The 19,160-nt window shown below is 36.5% G+C and overlaps 1 protein-coding gene across 1 annotated transcript in view; it reads right to left on the bottom strand.

Annotated features, from left to right (window-relative positions):
- Positions 1 to 19,160, bottom strand: part of LOC129248269 (cell adhesion molecule 1) — a 371,310-nt gene that overhangs the window by 150,723 nt on the left and 201,427 nt on the right. The gene's annotated exons all lie outside the window — the stretch shown is intronic.

The following is a 19,160-nucleotide window of genomic DNA, read 5'->3' on the forward strand; positions in this document are numbered from 1 at the left end:
AAGAAACTTTGCCGAAGGAACCATACCTCTCATGTATAGGCCAAAAATGGTGATATTTTGAAATGATTGTATGGGGAACCCCCCAGGGGAGTTCCAGGGGGTGTGCCACTGGCATGGGTGTAACGGCCGTCCAAAGTTAGTGGGGGTCGGTCATACATTTGGACTCGATAGGAGCACTCTAAATGGGTCAAAGTGGGATTTTTCGTTCACAGAGCAATGAGTGATTTTTAAATCGACCCGCCCTACTAGGCATAATTCCAAAAATTATAGAAACTTATTTAAATATCAAACTTCTTTTTGAGCTTGCAAACATCAATAATATCCCTTTTAAGTTTGTTTCTGATTTTAAAGTAATACTGATTGTCAATGGACAACAGGCAGCCTCGTCCATGTATTCATGTCCATACCTTTTTTATGTCATTAAGAGATTTGAGGGATTCTGGAAAAGAGGTGGATAGTACTTCAGACACCAACAATGTTGATGGGTTTTGTCAGCTGAAGAGGTACCAAAAAATTATTATTTTTATTACTTATAGGGGATACATACAATATAACCCTAACTTAGTTGGCACTCTGACTACTAGGGCCTTAATAGCTACAACAAATTATTTTTACTCTTTTAAAAATCTGTCAATAAAGGGTAATTTTTTAAGAGCTATAGGAAAGTTTGTCAAAAAAACACACGTAAAATTCAGAAAAATGCATGAGTTTTTTTATTTAAATCGATAGTACAGTCCATATAATTTATTGTTTGAAGATTATTTCATGAAAATGTTGACCGCGACTGCGCTTCAAATGGTCCATTCGCTTAGTCCAAGTTTGGCATACTCATGATAATGTTTCGGCCGGTATCTCACAAACAAATGCTTTAATGTTGTCTTCCAATGCGTTAATTGTAGCAGGCTTGTCTGAATAGGCATGAGCTTTAACATAACCCCACAAAAAACCATCTAAAGGCGTTATATCGCACGATCTAGGTGGCCAATTGACAGGTCCCGAACGTGAAATAAGCTATCTTCAACTGTCATTTTTATTTGGAGAACGTCGCTTTAATTTTGCCTGCAAAAGTTTTCTACTATTTCTACTACTATTTCTACTATTTTATCAGCTTAGAAAAGTTTATCTTTGTTTGTTTATTCCAAAAATGAGTAATCCCCTTACAAATCAATTAAATACATATGTATATACGAATGACAATATATACGAGGACAAAGAAAGGCAGATCTCTACTTAACATTTATCAGGTAAATAAAATTAACATTTTAAAAAGTATACTTTTGGCAATTTGGGAATATTTATTTACATGGCAAGCGGGTATCATCATTTAATTTATGCATAGCCTGAACGAAAATAAAAAATTTGCAAACATAAATAAAAAAAAAACAAAAAGTTAAGTTAAAAAACAAATAAAATATAAAAAAATAAAAAATTCCAAAAACACCACTTGCAGTCATTCCCTTGTATTTAAATAATGATTACATGGCATCTACGCTGTTATATATTTTTTGAATTTTTTCCAGCAGCAATTTTTTGGTACATTTTTTCATGTACCAAAATTGGAAAATTCTGCACAAAAAATTCCATTTACCCACAAACACCAGTGGCACATGTTATTGTTTGTGTATTCTGTGGCAATTTTAAAAACTCATCAACGCTGAGGTTGAAATTTTAATATTTTCATGAAAAATATTTTCGCAATTGTGGTGAGTAACATGAAGTTAAAAAAAAAAAAGAAAAACGAAAGTATATTAAAAAAAAAAAACAAAATACATCAAATGAAAAACGTTAGTCGAAAAAAACGAAGCAAATAACATTTGTGTACTCTTTCTCTGCAACCGTATGCGTTGAAATTTGCTGAATTGATATAAAAGTAGCGGGGGACAGAAATGGTGATCTGCAGTTCTTGTTGATTTAAGCGCTATGGACACCAGCGTCCAACCACCCAGGAAAATATTGGCGCAGTAGAGTAAAGTTAGTTATTGTTGACCTGCTCTTACGAACTCGAATTTTTTACGCTGTATATTTTTATGTTATGATATTTGTTTTTCTTGTTTTGGGTTTTTTTTAGGTTTTTTTTTTGGTTTTGGTTTTTGGTTCAAGTTTTTCTACCACTTGACACTGCAGAAGTTGCAGCGGTTAATTAAAAACGCATAAAAATATGTTTTTGTTTTCGCTTGAAGAGTGCGGCAAACCAACCATTATCAATAACGGAGTGTCCTCCTCTTAGTTCGCAGAATTGTATTGAATAACTCACTCCTTAGTGTCTAGTTCAGACTTTGAACATTCGAAATATATGGAAATAATTTCTATTCCGCATAATTTTAGCCATTCTAGATTAAACGTGGCAAGCCTCTGTAACAAGGTATTCGATTTCTCGCAAATCTCTGCAAATTCATAATCAAACTGATGGAAATGAAGTTAGCCTTTTAGTTACACTACAAGAAAAAAAGATTTAGCCAACCTCAGGCATTGCAAGGAAGAGAAAAGTAAGATGCAGGAATCTTAGTTTCGCGAAAACAGGATAGAGCAAAGATGATTCCACTTCGTCCGTCGGACGAGTCTCATAACATATATACTTGGCCGTCGATTGTCGATATGGGAACTTACAAAATTCGAGAGCTAAGGATTTGTTAACCTTAGTAACTCCCTTGAGTGCCCCCATTCTACACGCGACCAGAAGGATCTCGCGTGCTCACAAATTTTTGTACTTGTCCAGCGTTCGTTGAGTTGACGTGAAGTTTACTCCTTCAGTAGCAAACTAGAGCTAATAAATGGTATCCCAATTTTCTTATTTCGTGAAAAAATCACTTCATAGATTCCTGTCTAGCTAGCTCATCTACTCAGCAATTTGCTGCAATGACTTTATGATCTGTACTCTCAGATGAGTGAACTTTTTCTAATCTCGGTTCATATAAATATTTAATTTTATAGCCTCCTACAAACTTAGTTTTCCTTATTCCTAATACTTCTCCTGGGGACCTTTATATATGCATTTTTACATAACCTATAATTCTACCACTAGTTTCGTTATATCTCCAAAGGTATTAGAAAGCACTTAACATAGTCGGTTGGTGAGGTATTAACATATAGAGAGTTTAGTTTTACAATTTTTTCAATTACCGCATCTTCATGTATTGTAAAGCTTAAGTGCTCCGAAACTTTGTGATTATTTTGGAAAGTGGCTTAGCACTATAGTTTTGTTTTGATCAAAGAGAGCTGGGCACTGTACATGCCTCTATTTTAAAACTTTCCTTATATTGTATTCCTGAAAGGCTTACTTCTTGTATCGAGTTCACCTATCCTTTTATTTCATTCTGAAGTATTTGTTAGAGAGCTTTGTTTTATTTTTGAACTTTGTTGTATGAAGGGTTGTTTATAAATGAACATTTTTTATATAAATTTTCCATCTATGTTTTTGAAAATTAAATTTTTTTTAATTTAATAAGCTACATATTTATGTTTACTAAGAATTTTGGATAAATATTTCGAATTTTTTTTTTAATTTTTATAAATATTTTTAATTTTTTTTTTTTTAATTTCTACAATATAAATGTTTAAACATTTTTTTTTGAATTAAGATGCTATTTTTGGATACATTATATATCAGGGAATTAAAAAAAAGAATATTTAGAATTCTTTATTTTGTATTATTTCGATTAAACTAGAAATTGGAATATAATTATTTTTTGTAAATAGCAATCCAGCTTGAAAGCTTTTTTGAAAGAATGCTACCAGCTTTGGTAATTACAATTTTCAATATAAGTGGCAATCCCATTCAAATATTTCTAGCTCCAAACACCTTAATATAGTATGAATATTAACATTATAAAGAAACATGTGTATTTTTATTTTATTATCGATTTAATTTTTCGGTTAGGTGGCAACCCTACATACAAATATTTTTGGATTAAATAGCCCTAAAATAGGTTTCATTACGACTTTTAAGTATTTTATTTTATGTAATTTTTTAATTAAGTTTAATTTGTAGATTGGTGGCAATCCTGTTAAATATCAGGTCGAGTCTTCCAAATAGACAGGAGAATCTTCTTGGGGTGAAGACCATCTCTAGGGGTCGGTTCTGGTGTTCCATCCTTATCTAACCAAAGCTGAGAACACACATTCACTCTCTGCTGAAGGTTGGCGACGGAAAGTCTATGCGGAATCAGTTTTCCCAGCTTTGAAACCTTTCCCAACTGAACCAGGCGCTTGTGAACTGTTCCATGCGATGAATTTAGGTTCTGAGCTACCATATCGACCCTCAAATTTGGCTCAGCTTCCACGAGTTTGAGCAAGGTATCAGAGTTAAAGACTTCAGAGGACCAGCGCGCGGGGCATCCTCCACGTCGCAGTTACCACTTCGGAATTTTGAAAACCACTTTTGCGCAGTCCTTACGCTCACAGCATCCTCTCCGTGAACAGTGTTTATTTCTGCAGGAGCAGTTATTGCATTTTTATCACTTTTATAAAAAAAATACAAAATAAGCCTCTTATACGCGTTCGAAAACTCCATTTTATTTTTTAACAACACGCGCTTCTATCCCCGATTTAAATCACTTGTTGCATGCGCAATATATCAAAGAAAATAAAATATAAATAGTTCCGTTATACCTATTCTACGAATAACTTGTTGGATGCAAAAATCGTACAAATGTGAAATTATGGGTAAAATACGCACGAACTTATGGACTGACCTGATATATCACGAAGGAATATAAATATAATTTCTGTTTTTTTGCTAAAAGGATCAACCAGTACTTAAAAAAATGCTCTTTCAATGTAATGAGGTGTGATAGTGTCACTTATATACGTCTATTTTGAAACTTTCAACGGCTTTTTCTCGAAAAAAACATTTTATATCCTTCGGAGTCATAACTCGAAAAAAATTTTAATTTTTATTTGGCTTTAAATTGCAACTTTTACATGGCAATCTTCAAATGAATTTCTGTAAGATATTTAGTATATTTTGTTTATAATTTTGAACTTTGTTTTAACAAAATTTGGTTAAAAATAATTTTCCAACAATGTTTCCGAAAATTAATTTTTTTTTTTTAATTTAATATAGTTAAAATTTCGGACGCATTTATTTAAAAATAATATGTGTTTTAGAAGAAATTTTTAGAAAGTTTTTGCTTTTTCTAATTTTCAACTTCATTTTACTAAATAGTATTTTATCAACAATTTCGAAAATAATTTTGTTTTATTTCATATACTTCAAAGTTCAGACTGATTTATTCAACATATTATATGATTTTTATAAACAATTTTTAACACAATTTTGCTCTCTTTTAATTTTCAACTTTGTTTTATGAAAATTTCTTTATAATTAATTTTCCAAAGATATTTTTAAAATTAATTTTTTTTTGTTAATTTAGTGTGCTGCATAGTTATGTTTACGAAAAACTTTTGAACGTTTTTGTTTCTAGTTTTACAAAAAACAAAAAATATCGAATGATGTTTTTAACTTTTTTGTATAATATTATTTATGTTTAGAGCAAAACATTAAAAAAAAAAATTATTATTAACTTTTTCCAAGATTTTTATTTATAAATTATTTTTGAACGATATTTATGTATGTTTATGTATATTTAGTTAAATACATTGTACCAGATGTTTTACTACCAAATAGAAGGACCTCAAAATAACATTCAGTGGCTAATTTCATGACGAAAGAGACTTATAAGTTGGAGTCCAAGTGAAACGCCCTAGGAACGGCAGCCATTTTAAGCTTTATCTTGCCCCAGTACCAAAATGGAAAAATAAATAATTGGCGCGTACACTTCTATTAGGTGTTTGGCCGAGCTCCTTCTCCTATTTATCGTGTGCGTCTTGATATTGTACGACTACGAAAACGTATCTAAAATGGGCTATATTTTTTATGTGGAAGTAAGTAAGTACCGGAATAGGTTTACTTGAAAGCCAATAAAATTTTCTTAGATAGAGTTCAAAACTATTTTTGTTCTTTTATCAGACACTTAAAACGAGTGGGCAAATTCAAAAATAAAGAAGGAAAAGTTTTTTTCTCTACTTCGCTGCTTTTTGAAAAAATCAAAAAAACTATGTCGATATTTATTGATAGTAAGTTGGGATCATCCAAAGGGCGTTAGGCGAGCTTAACTCTTGGGCCGCAGGCTGTGGCCTAGTTTTAAAACCGCGTAAAACAGAACCACCAGATATGAGGTACCAACTTTTACCCTACGAAATTTTAACGGACAAACTCTCTCACTATTACCCAGCGCAAAGTACTTAGGGGTAATTCTGCACTCCAAACTAAGCTGGAAATTATACGTTGAAGAACACAGAAATTGCTTTATATGCCTGTAAACGTATGCTTGGAAGAAGGTGGGGTCTTCAACCCAAGTATACATTATGGTTATGTCAGGCCGTTATACGATCTATTTTATCGTATGGTTGGGTAGTTTGATGGAAAGCTCTAGGGAGAGAGTACAATACCAAATTACTCGGCAGAATACAAAGATCAGCCTGCGCAATAGCGGTCGGTGCGATCAGTTCATGCCCTAGAGAGGCTCAAAATGCACTAAAACACGTTAAACTAATAGACCTACATATTAAAAAGACAGCAACCATGAGTGCATTTAGGTTAAACAAAGCGGGTCGCTGGAGAGAAAAAACTTATGGTCACGCTAGTCTATTATTGTGACAAATTCAGTTAATCTCGGTGAGAACTGACTACATCGTCCCGACGGTAACATTCAATAGGAATTTTGCCACTCTCTTCCCAACTAAGGAAGAATGGAATAAGGGATTCTCTCTAAACAAGCTCGACACTACAGTCTATACCGATGGCAGTAAAATGGGCTGCGGTGTTGGTTGGTATATATTCTCACAGACTTAAAATTGAGAAATATGTGCGTCTCCCAATACCAGCAGTGTTATCCAGGCGGAAGTACTGGCAATTGGGGAAGCTTGTGGGTTACTAGTCACAGATTTCTCTTTTAAGGGCAATATCGCTATTCTTTCGGATAGCCAAGCTGCAATCCAGGTACTGGGTTCGGCTACTACAACCTCTAAAGAGGTGGAACAAAGCAAGAGTAGCCTCACCATCGTGAGTGAAAACCATAAAGTTACCTTAATATGAGTCCCAGGACATCGGAACATTGAAGGTAACGAAAGAGCAGATGAACTGGCAAGAGCGGGTTCTGCCATGAATAACGTTCTTGCAGTACCGGTATTCACATCATTAGGTGTGGTCAAGAATGCAATTTCCCTAAAATACCTTCGAATCGCGGATTGTAGGTGGAAAGACCAGACGAAATGCAAAATTAGCAGAACGTTATGGCCCACCTACAACCTCAAGCTTGGAGACGAACGGCAGTCATAATTGACTTTTGGTCAGCCAAAATGGGTATCCCTCAGAATACATATTGTCACAGTTGTAAACAACCGGAGAAAAAGGGGACAATCTTCTATTTCCTCTGTAAATGCCATGCCCTATGGAAGGACAGAATGTTAACCTTGGGCCAACCGCTGTTCGAGACTCCCGAACAACTGCCTGGCTTAGACTTCAACAACCTGTTAAGGTTCCTGAACCGCACAGACTGGATATAGTCTTGCTTTAAATAACCATTAAACAAGTTGGTAACGAGGATGTGGCTAAAAACTGCTGCGGAATTCTGGAAGAATCACCACTTTAACCAGCCAACCGAAGTTATGTAATTTTATTTATTTATTTATATTTTAAATTTTGTGTTTACTATTTTGGGAGCTTATTTGAACTCGAATTTGCTGTGCTAAGTTACCTAAGATTTTTGGTTTTTATCCACAAAGCTAGCTTTGAAAATGATAACTGATAAGCAATTCATTTTCATAGCCAACCAAAAATTTTAGACACCTAATACTGAGAAACACGTTAGTTCTTTGTTACTTTCGGACTACTTTTAGACTTAACAAAGAGAGATGAATTGCAAGCTAGACATGACCGCAAATTCACTTGAATTGCTGCAGTTCAGTAAAAGTGGACTTTCCTGACGGGCATAGCATTTTGCACACACACCCTGTCGATGCGCACTGACAGATTTGCCTCACAAACACTCCTTCGCTCTTCCTCAAACTGAAAATGTATAAAACACATTTATACAAATAAAATAGTGATAGCTACATACGTAATCTAAATAAAGTAAAGAAACAAAAAACAAAAACAAATGAGAAAAACAAACCGAATAAAAATTCATAAAACAAGCCACGTAAAGTAACGTTGGCAAATTAATTGCATTTTTTATGCATTGCTTATGACTTTAGTCCGCAGAAGGACACTGGTTGCTGGATACTATTGATGCAATTGCTGTTGTTGTAGTTATTGAAATCGAATTAAATAGAGCACTCTTGTGGGGTAGTTGGTGCCGAGATGCAGCTGATGAGATGGGAGCGGGATGGATGCTGGATTTAAATGAATATGCGCTCAATGGCTTGCGGGCAAATTAAAGCAACTGATTATAAATGCAAGTGACTGGAAATATTGCGAAATATTTGCACTGATATTTGTAGCACTGATTGACTCTAGTTGAGAGTATTTGTAATTAAGATTATTGTTGCTTATGAAATAGAATTATTGAAGTATTCGAGGATGTGAATGTTACAGCACTTAAACTTTAGCGATAGACGGGTATAATAATTTTACATAAGTAAAGGATGTTTTTAAGCACTTAAGAACTTAAAATAGTAATACAAAACAGAAATAGTCTTCGAATGATTTTTTATTATAATCTGGTAGACCAGAGGAGGATGGTTCCATATGTAGAAGTAAACGCAAGTGGGGAAAGTCACTGATCACCATTCTTTGGGATTCGTCTACATATGGTCTAAGCAGCTTACAACTTCCGGGATTAGCCTAAGTATCCTCTGGGCCTTTTTTTTTTAAAGGAGGTTGAAATCAAAACGTCAGAAACATCTTAAAGGTGCCGTCACACTAATGGTATGTGGGGCACGCTCCCACTTATACTATAACAATCCTCCCCCTCGGCTAATTCTACTCTGGGACCACAAAAGTATACCTTCTAGGTAGAGCTGCGTTTATGTCCAAAACACAACAGGTACCTGCGTCCAGATTCTTCTCCTGTAGGCATATGAAGGCTATACACCGTCGATAGTCCCAATTACTCCCACTGTGTTTGTAGGTGGTTCCAAGGTAAAGGAGACATCGGAAAACTTGCAGTTGTGTTATCTTAATTCACTACCGTCTTGTCTTCTGTCCGATACTGTATTGAGTGTTTCACTTAAACGTTTGTGCTTGTTGTCGGTTCGTCAGAAGCTGTCCACCTTCTCTGTTGCTGAAACGCTTTGCGTTCTCAATTAATATGGCGATGTCGCGTCATAATCTTACCTGCGAATGTTTTCGCTGCCTCCCACTCACCTCTGGTTACGCACATATCTCATATGAGGGTGCTGGAGGACGGTTGATGGCCCAGGGCTTGCTCCAGGATAGCTCGTTCCTCTCTAAAGCGGTCGCAATAAAACATGACATGTTCTGCGTTTTCGTCAGTATTCGGGCAGTTGTGACAGAAAGCTGCCAGCTTAAAACGGTGCCGGTATTCCTGAAAACAGCCATACCCGCTGAGCAACTGCGAAAAGTGATAGTCCGTGTCTTCATGTTTTCTCATTAACCACTCAACAGGTGGTATGAGTCTATAGATCCAACGTCCGCCTTGTGACTCATCCCACCGCTGCTGCCACCGGCCTATTGTCAGTCGCTCCGCTGCTTTTTCTCCTGGGGTGGGCCGCGCTTCTTGTTCGTTATAGAGCCGAAACATTTCATCTGCCAAGAGGTTTAGAGGTCTCTGTCTAGCTGTTATGCAGATTGCATCATCAGACAGCGCTTTATACGCGCAAGCTACACGCAGCGCACCTTGCCTGTATGTCTGGGTGGCTTCCCGTAGATCAAACTTTTTGGTCCCTACCCAAATAGGTGTTGCCTAAAGAATTATAGAGTCAGCAATCAATGACAGTAGTCATCTGCGATTTCCCTGGAGCCCTCCAATATTAAGGAGAAGTCACGTCAGGCACCATTAACGGAAGCGCCTTGGAACTTACATTTATTAAATGCTGCCTGAAACAAAGTCTTGTGTCGATCCAGACCCCAAGATATTTGATCGCCTTTTTCGATATTATACGGTGTGTACCTATGTTCAGTTCAAACGACTTGCGCCCTCTTTTGGGTTTGAACATCCTTTCGAGAGCGAACTAATGTAAAAAGATGAAGCATACCAGGATAACTGGTTGTGCGCTGCGTTTGGCACTCGAATAAAGCTTCGGATGAGAACTTCCTTTACGGATCACGACCCCTGCAAATGAACTGAGTACTATGGTTTGGGAGCATGCACCTGGAATGTCCGGTCCCTTAATGGGGAAGGTGCGTCTGCCCGGCTGGTTGACGTCCTCGTGAGAGTACAGACTGACATCACTGCCATTCAAGAAACGCGATGGACGGGGCAAAGCAAGAAAAACGTAAGACCTTGCAATGTCTAATACAGCTGCCATGTAAAGAATCGCAAACTCAGAGAGAACTAAGGAGAGAAATTTTGATCCCACAGTCGGAAAATTCCGCCTGCACAACGAAATATCTGGAAACAGATAGAGGCTGATCGACTTCGCCGGGGCTCGAAACATGGTAGTCTGCAGCACCAGATTCCAGCATAAGAAGATACACCAAGCCACCTGGCTGTCTCATGACCGATAAACGCGAAACCAGATCGATTATGTTTTGATAGATGAAAAACAGGCTTCTAGTGTTTTAGATGTACGTACGTTCCGAGGACCCAAGATCGACTCGAAGAGAGTGCCTTATTCATTTTGAAAGAAATAAAGGCCGCTGATACCGCCAGTGCCGTATGAACTTCGTGAAGGGACTTTTTCTCTGTCTTCAAAGTAAATTTGCATAATTTGGAATCGTTGTTCTGGCGTTAAACGATTCGTAATGATTTGCCATAAGTAAGAGAAATGTCTACCAAGTTTTCCATTCTCAGCTGTCGACCCATAGTTATCGATATCGATAGTTCTCATACAGCTGAAACAGCACCATTTAGAAGCAGTACTTGATAGAATTGGTGAATTTTTTTTAAGAAAAATATTTTTAGTCGGGAACAAAATTTTTTCAAGTTAATTTTAATAACTTTTTCTGTCTGTCGAAAACAACATAAATCAAAGACTAAAACTTAAAGCATAATTCTCAGATATTCAGTTATCCTAATTTTACACTTTTCATTCGGAATTTTTACAAAATTGCTGTGTACGCAGTTATGTAAGTGTGATTTTTCTAGTAAGTTTCGGATCTAATAAAATATATTCTATGCTACTTATTCCAAATAAACAAAATCTTAAAAAACAAAAATGTTGCACAAACATTAAATTTTCGAACTCAATGTAAAGGGTGGTTAAATTTTAAAGGCCAATGTTGAATGCAAACCACACGTAAACGTCAAATTTTTTTCTGCATTTCATTTGACATTTTTGAATTTCAGGCTAACTCAATTTGAATCATGGAAAGATCAATCGAACAACGTGTTAAAGTTATTCAGGTTTATTATGAAAACGGGCAACAGTGAATGACCAATTTTCGAAGGAAATCATCTTCAGTGATGAGTGGATACGTCAATAAGCAGAATTGCCGCATTTGAGCGAATGATAATCCAAGAGTGATTGCCGAAAAACCAATGCACCCACAAAGAGTGACTGTTTGGTACGGTTTATGGGCCGGCGGCATCACTGGACCGTCGTGTTTCCAAAAATGAGGCCGGTCAGGCAGTTTCTCTGAGTACATAGAGTTCGCTTTCGTGAGATGATAACGAACTGTTTAAGGCCCAAACTGGAAGATATGAATGTGGACGATATGTGGTTTCAACGGGACGGTGCCACTTGCCACACAGCTAACGAAAAAATGGCTCTTTTTCGCGAAAAATTTGATGGCCGAACAATCTCACGTCGCGGCGATGTCAATTGGCCGCCAAGATCATGTGATTAGACACCGTTGGACTTCTTTCTTTGGGATTACTTGAAAGAAAAGGTCTGCATCGATAAGCCAGTAAAAATTCAAGAGCTAAAGGATGAGATAATTCGGCACATTAACGGCATAGAAACTCAAATATGCCTCGGCGTCATCGAAAATTTAGACCATCGAATGGAGGTGTGCCGCCGAGGTCGCGGCGGTCATTTGACCGATATTTTGCTCCATGCTTAATTGAGCCATGCCAGTTTTATCATAATAAATAGAAATGACAATAATTTCCTAAAAAACTTTTATTTTATTCGAAATCAACACCGGCCCTTGAAACTTAACTACCCTTTATAATTTTTTTCCTTAACTTTTTTTAAAGTAGTTTTTCTATAGAATATTATTTATAGAATAAATAAAAACACGCATTGTTCCACTAAACTTTTTTTAAAGTAAATTTATCTACATAAATTAAAAACAAAGTTTATAATAATTTTTAAAAGAATCAAAGATTGTTCACTTTAAAATTTTTTATTTCAGCATCGGAAAAATTTTAAAATTATTAAATTTGCAAATTTCTGCCGTTTACTTCTTATTATACTCAAGCCTTCAAACAAGTGAATTTTTAGAAAAATTGATCAGATTCCTATAACTGGATATGTCCTTTGAAAAATTATTGACTTAAATACGTTTTTTCAGTTATACCTTAAAACCATTTCCGCAAATTTACACGCAGTAATTTTAAGTGAATATTATTAAAAAAGTTGTAACGACACGAAAAGGTAGAATTAATCATTTAATATTCACTCGTTGTATGTACACGCATATGTTTATGTAGATATAAATACGCAAAGTAAAGTCATTGGTAGAGACTGAGCTATAAATCAGTGTACTGAAGGTGAGATTGCGGGAAATATTCAAGAATAAAAAAAACCATACAAGTATGTCGAGTATTAAAATTAAATTAATTAACAACATATCTCTGCTTTCCTTTCGCCGCTCTCTATCACATGAAGGTAGTAAATATATACAAGGTCTCTCAAGTTAAGCTATTATTTTCTTAATTCAAACTAAAGGCATATTACGAATGGAGTTCATCAGACTATTTACATACATACTTATATGGACTTGTAAATCTACAATTTATAAACTATTAACTGTATTTTCCAAATTTTCTAGGTCCTTGAGGGGAATATCAGTTTAGATTGATAAAAAAATCGACAACTAGTGGGCACTCTAGCTCAAAAAATTATTATCCAATCGTTATGAAATTTTTTCGGGGTATTCTTTATTCAATTCTAATTCATATGAACCTAATTCTGGGATTATATTATTATAAAAAAAATTTTTTTTAAGCAAATTAGATGAAAAACATTGTGTTTAAGCGCCTCAAGAACATGTAATTTTCAATATTATTTCATAACAAATAGGTTTATATTCTTAGGAAACATGTTGTTAAGAAGAAAAAAAAAATATTGTTGAATGCTGAGAAAAAGCGCAACTTCAGGAATGCCCACCAGCAAAATACTCAGATAGCCATCGTCCATGGACAGTTCGCTCTAATGCCACTATTTCTGGCGAAAATCTGTTGGAAATCGCTATTCTTAAAAATATAAGTAAAATACCTTCCAAGTATAAACAATTTCTGATTATCCTTCCTTGTTCAAAAAATTCACGAAAAACACCAAAATTTCGGCCTTCTTAACCGGTTTCCCCCTTTAATTTTGATGATGATGATATTTTTGGTGAATTTTCTCTCAGGCATAATTTATCATTTAACTCAATTTATTTTCGATTATCATTTGATGGACTTTTCTTTTTGACACACTAAGAGCTCCAAGAAAGACAGACTTCTGTGTTCCTTGGCGTCGAACTTCACCTTTACACAGCCCATCGATACTAGTGGGTCTACCAGAACGCTCAATGATGCCATAACTATAAATTTTTGTTTCTAATAGCAGATCATATTTCTAGAACAATTCACTCTGACAGCGATATCGACGGTTTCCATAATAGGTGCATCCAATCACGGCATCAATTCGCATAAATTGTAGATTTTTTGCTTAACTGCTTTCTAATTGTTAGGAGTACAAGCACAGCTTGCTAAAAAAGAAACTTGCACTTGAAAGACCCTGAACTAGTAAGTAACTTATTTCAACAACTTAAAGCCTTAAAGCCAGTCACACTAAATGAGTTGGTGAATGCATATCTGTAGAATCAACTCAAGCCGGATACAATATCTCGATTCACAGTCAAGTCAAAGGTACTTGTAGATTTCAATTGTGCACACAGATGAATTTATAACTGTACAAGTATGTGCGGACAGATTTACACATACATCATACATATATAAACACCTGCAGTTTCGTATGGAACATTGATAGGATATGAAGCAAGCTGTAGATTGGATGGAGAGGTAGATAGGAGAGGATACAGTGACAAACGGGTAAACTTAAATTTTTTGCAGTAATTTGCAAGAACTTAAAATAGTTTTTGTATGAAATAAATTTTGCATAAAATTTTCTCATAAATATTAATACATAAAATAGGTAAATATTTATTTTATTTTGTTTTTAATTTGTTACATTTCAATCAGTATCATTGGGGCAGGCAGTTGTATAGCCCACTGACATTATTTTAATGTGCAAGTTTCAAGCGGCTGAAAATGGGGTTTTTTGCAAATGACCTTGCACATTTTTTCCACAAAAATGTATTCGTATATAAATAGAGCGGTAAAGCCGTCAGAAAAAGAAGTACTAAAGTTCCCTTCACATAGTCTTTTATTACAATCCATCCTGAAATAGCAAAAGCACACAAAACAAAAGCTTTTCACCTCTAATTTGCGAGCAAAATGCTGCTAAAAAGAAAGTTGAAAGTTATATAAATTATAAATAAATATAAAGCAACGTTAAAGGACTTCAACTAAGTGTTGAAGCGTGATCCCGCCGTTGTCTTTTTAGATACTAGTCAAGTGCGAAGCTCAAGTGTAGCGGCAAATTTATTTGCAGAGTTTTTTAAATCGAATTGCGGTGATGAAGAACTTGATCGCCAGTGTGACTTTGCCTTTTACCTAAACTACGCCTTGAACTTTGGAGCTTTATGTCTTTCTCGGGAGAATATTAGTAATGACTTACTTAAATTAAAATCGTTGTCTCAAACCGATGCTGATGTCCCATCAGTAGTTTTTATAACAAATTTTCTGCACTTGGGCTATCCCCTCACAGTAATATTTAACAAATATTTATCGTAGTTAAGTTTGAATGATGTATGAAAGCTCTTTTCCATTACGCCCTTCTTTAAGAGTGGCAATAAAAATGATGTTAGAAGTTATAGGCCTAATTCTAAGCTGTCGACTATTTCCAAAATTTTTGAGCACGTGCTCAATGCAAAACTGAACTGTATAAGCATGAATTTTTTAGCAACAGATTTACAATATCCTATCCAGCTATTTTTAGTGAATACTGCATTAATTCTTTCTCGGCTAGTTTCGCTAGGCCGAATGCATTTACACTGACTTTTCGGAATCCTTCGACAAAGTTTCTTTTAGAGTCTTAATTAACAAAATAGTTTTTTTTTGCCTTCGTTCTGCTTTTCTGCAATGACTAAACTCGTATTTTTGCAATAGACTTTTTGTGTTCTCACTATTGAACTATTGTCGATATTTCATCTACTCCCTTTGCTGCCATATCTGGTGTTCTGCCAGGAAGTTTCTTGGGACCTCTCTTATTTGTGTTATTTGTTATATTAATGATATAAAAAATATTTCTCATTTGCCAAATAACCAGTGTCTTACACTCGCATCTGAAGTCAGGTATCTTGTTGTAATGCTTGACATAGAAAATCGGGTTAAGAAGGCCAATATAGTCTTCTACGCCTGTAAATCTATGTTCGGCAAAAAATGGGGTCTCAAGCCACGTGTCGTACTTTGGATGTACAACTTATTGGTTCTGCCAATTTTGACATACGGTTGCCTAGTTTGGTGGGTAGCTCTCCAGAAGGGCTACAACACCACTAAACTAGAGAGAGTGCAGAGAACTGCATGTGTGGCTATCACTGGTGCTTGTAGAACATTCCCTACTGCTGCGCTCAACGTTATTCTGCATTTACTTCCTGTGAATCTGCAGGTTAAATCCATTGCTGCTCAGAGGAGCTGCTTCTTTCTCTTCCTTCTCTGTTCTTCGCACTGATTTCTCCATCCGCAAACTGTGTTTTGAGGGTTGTGCTAGGGCTATCTTTCCGAGCAGGTAAGACTGAAAGGAGGGGAGAGAAATTGATATAGGTACCTCTGTTTTCACTGACGGATCCTAAATGGAATCTGTAGTGGGAGCGGGGTTTTTCTCTAAATCAGCCAACATTTCGGGCTCCTTTAAACTGCCGGAAACGAGCAGCGTTTTTCAGGCAGAGGTCTTCGCGATCCTGCAGGCAAGCAAAATACTTCAAGATCGCTATTGGGAGGGAGATTTTAATATGTTTTCCGATAGCCAAGCTGCGATCAAGGCCCTGTCGTCACCGCATTGCAGCTCTCTTCTGGTGAACTCCTGTAAGGAGGAACTCAAACATCTCGATCGAGCAGGAAACATCTCCCTTATCTGGGTTCCTGGGCAAAGGAATATAGAAGGAAATGAAATTGCCGACGAGCTTGCCAGGAAGGGGTCGACAGAACTGGTTCCAGCTGTACCATTATAGCGGCTATCTTCTAGTGGCTGCAAACTTCAGTTGAGTCCATTCGTAAGGGACGCCCGATCCATTTCCACTTTCTAAGTTTTATCTCAGGCTGGATGGGTAGTTGCTTGCCCTGATCCTATATATCTGCATTTGAGATTGTTCTGGACCACCAGATGCGCAGAATTCGCCTTAAGTTCTTATAGTTTCCCGGCAAGCAGGAACGTCATTATCTATATTTCGCAGAAGAACCGATTTGACGTTGGAGTTAAAAATGCGCAACTTAGTAACAATGGAAATCGTTGAGGAGTTTCAGACCTTTTTAAGTTGCTAAAACGCACCACGGATCACTGGTATTAGGCTGAATGTCATCTGCTGCACCGCTGTCTGTAGATATAACGCTATCCAAGTAAGTGAATTTGTCGATATTTGTATTTGTCGAGTTTTTATGTATGTCTTAATAATAAAAGTTATATAAAATTATTACGTATTAGGTAGATAGGGTGGCTGCCGCAACGACACCATTACGTATTTCTTTAAATTCATTATAAAATATTCTTTTTGTAGAACAAATCGTTTTCGAGAACTATTAATTACGAAAAAAGGATAGCCATTTCCTATGCCACCCTTTAATGAAATAAAAGAAATTGATCTAGAGAGAAACGGGAAAAAATCAATGCATTTCCTATTATCAACCGCCTGCGCTCTCGCTCCCCAATACCCACGTATCTGTTGAGAGTTGAGGTGTAATTTCAAATAGTAGAAAAAATTCAGTTACTTGGAAACCAGCAATAATACGAGTATAGCTCCAGGCCTATAGCCTTTGCTGCTGTTGTGTAATAAACTCACTAATGGTAATATTTAAAAAATAATAAATAAATAAATATTACTAGATAAATAAACAAATATTACTAGTATTGACAGTCTTGAAATCTAAAGGAGAATCTGTCAAGCCAACTAATATTGCTTTGGATTTCTTCTCTCCAAAAGAAAAACGATACTTAATGAATCTCTCATCGTGTTTTGGCATTATATTTTACAGAGCGGAAGCTTCGAGGATCACAAACATCAAAGAAATTCAATTTGGATTATTTGAGAGAAAGATTTTGCAGAACAGGTATGGACATCTATGCGTTGACGAAGGCGAATTCTGCGGTCAGTTATATCAAGATAAGGTGCAATAGCATCAAGTGAGAAAAAAATGTAACATTTTAATGAAACTTTTTATGAATATTAAAATTCTATATATATAGGTAGGTAGGTGAAATGGTTGAAGTGCCAGTCTGGCCCTCCTCAAGTAGCACTGAAGCGACGTTTTGATACCATTGTGAGACATCCAACAGGCATATATCTACAGCCAGCCAGAACTGTTGATAATATATAATGGAGAAGATTGATGGGATTTAGGTTGGGCACTGCCCCAAGCTGTCGAAGAAAGGAGCATCCAGTGATCTTAATCGTTTAGCTTCCAAACCCGGACCTTTACAGAGAAAGTTCTTAACAGTCTCCATCTCTCAACGATCCTCACAGCTTCTGCAATGGGGATTAAATGGTAACTTTAACTTTTCCGCGTATGTACCGATCGTCCAGTGACCGGTAAACACAGCTACGAGTTTGGAAATTGAATGGCGAGGAATCCAAAGGACTTTCTGAGTCCTTCGTATATCGTATTGGGGCCAAAGGGTTTCCGAAATAGTATATGAAGAAATGGGGCTTCATCTTTTCTGCGCTTTCCTGAGAAATATAGTATAGTATAGTATATTTGTATAGTTCCCCTTTAGCAACTGTCAGGCGGATGCCGTTGACCGGGTAGGAGGTCTCTGAGGCCAATTCAGTCCCCTTTCGGGTAAGTTCATCAGCAATTTTATTTCCTTCTGTGTTCCTATGTCCTGGAAGCCAAATCAGATAAATACTACCTTCACACCCAAGAGATTTTATCTCCTCCTTATAGGAGTTTACTAATTTCGTTTTGCAATATGGCGTCATCAAAGCCTTGATCGCGGCCTGACTATCGGAGAAAATGTTAATATCTCCCTCGCTTCCGCGTTCTCTAAGCATTTTAAATCCCTGCAGCATCGCAAAGACTTCTGCTTGAAAAACACTAACAGTTTTCGGCAGTTTAAAGGAGATAGATAAATTAGCTGACTTAGAGAAAACCCCTGCTTCGACTCCCGATTCCAATGTGGAACCGTCAGTGAAGACAGAGGTGCAAGCTTCGGTGCAGATTTTCCCCTCGATCCAGTCCTGCCTATTTGGAAAGATTGCCCTAGCACGACCCTCAAACTCTAGTTTGCCGATAGAGAGATCTGTTCGAAGCTTGGAGAAATACGGTGTCCGAAAATCTACCATGTCCCTTGATAGGTTGCCTCCAGAGGCCAACCTCCATTAACCTGATTGCACTTTGAGCTGCGATGGAAATAACGTGAAAGTCGATGGGAAATAAGTGCAAAACGACTTGGTGATGCCAGTGCATGCAGTCCTTTGCACCCTCCCCAGTTTAGTGTTATTATAGCCTTTCCGAAGAGTGACTTAGGGAAACGATCCGGAGGGCATCAGC

This window comes from Anastrepha obliqua, chromosome 5, assembly GCF_027943255.1.
Source record: "Anastrepha obliqua isolate idAnaObli1 chromosome 5, idAnaObli1_1.0, whole genome shotgun sequence".
Taxonomy (NCBI): Eukaryota; Metazoa; Arthropoda; class Insecta; order Diptera; family Tephritidae; genus Anastrepha; species Anastrepha obliqua.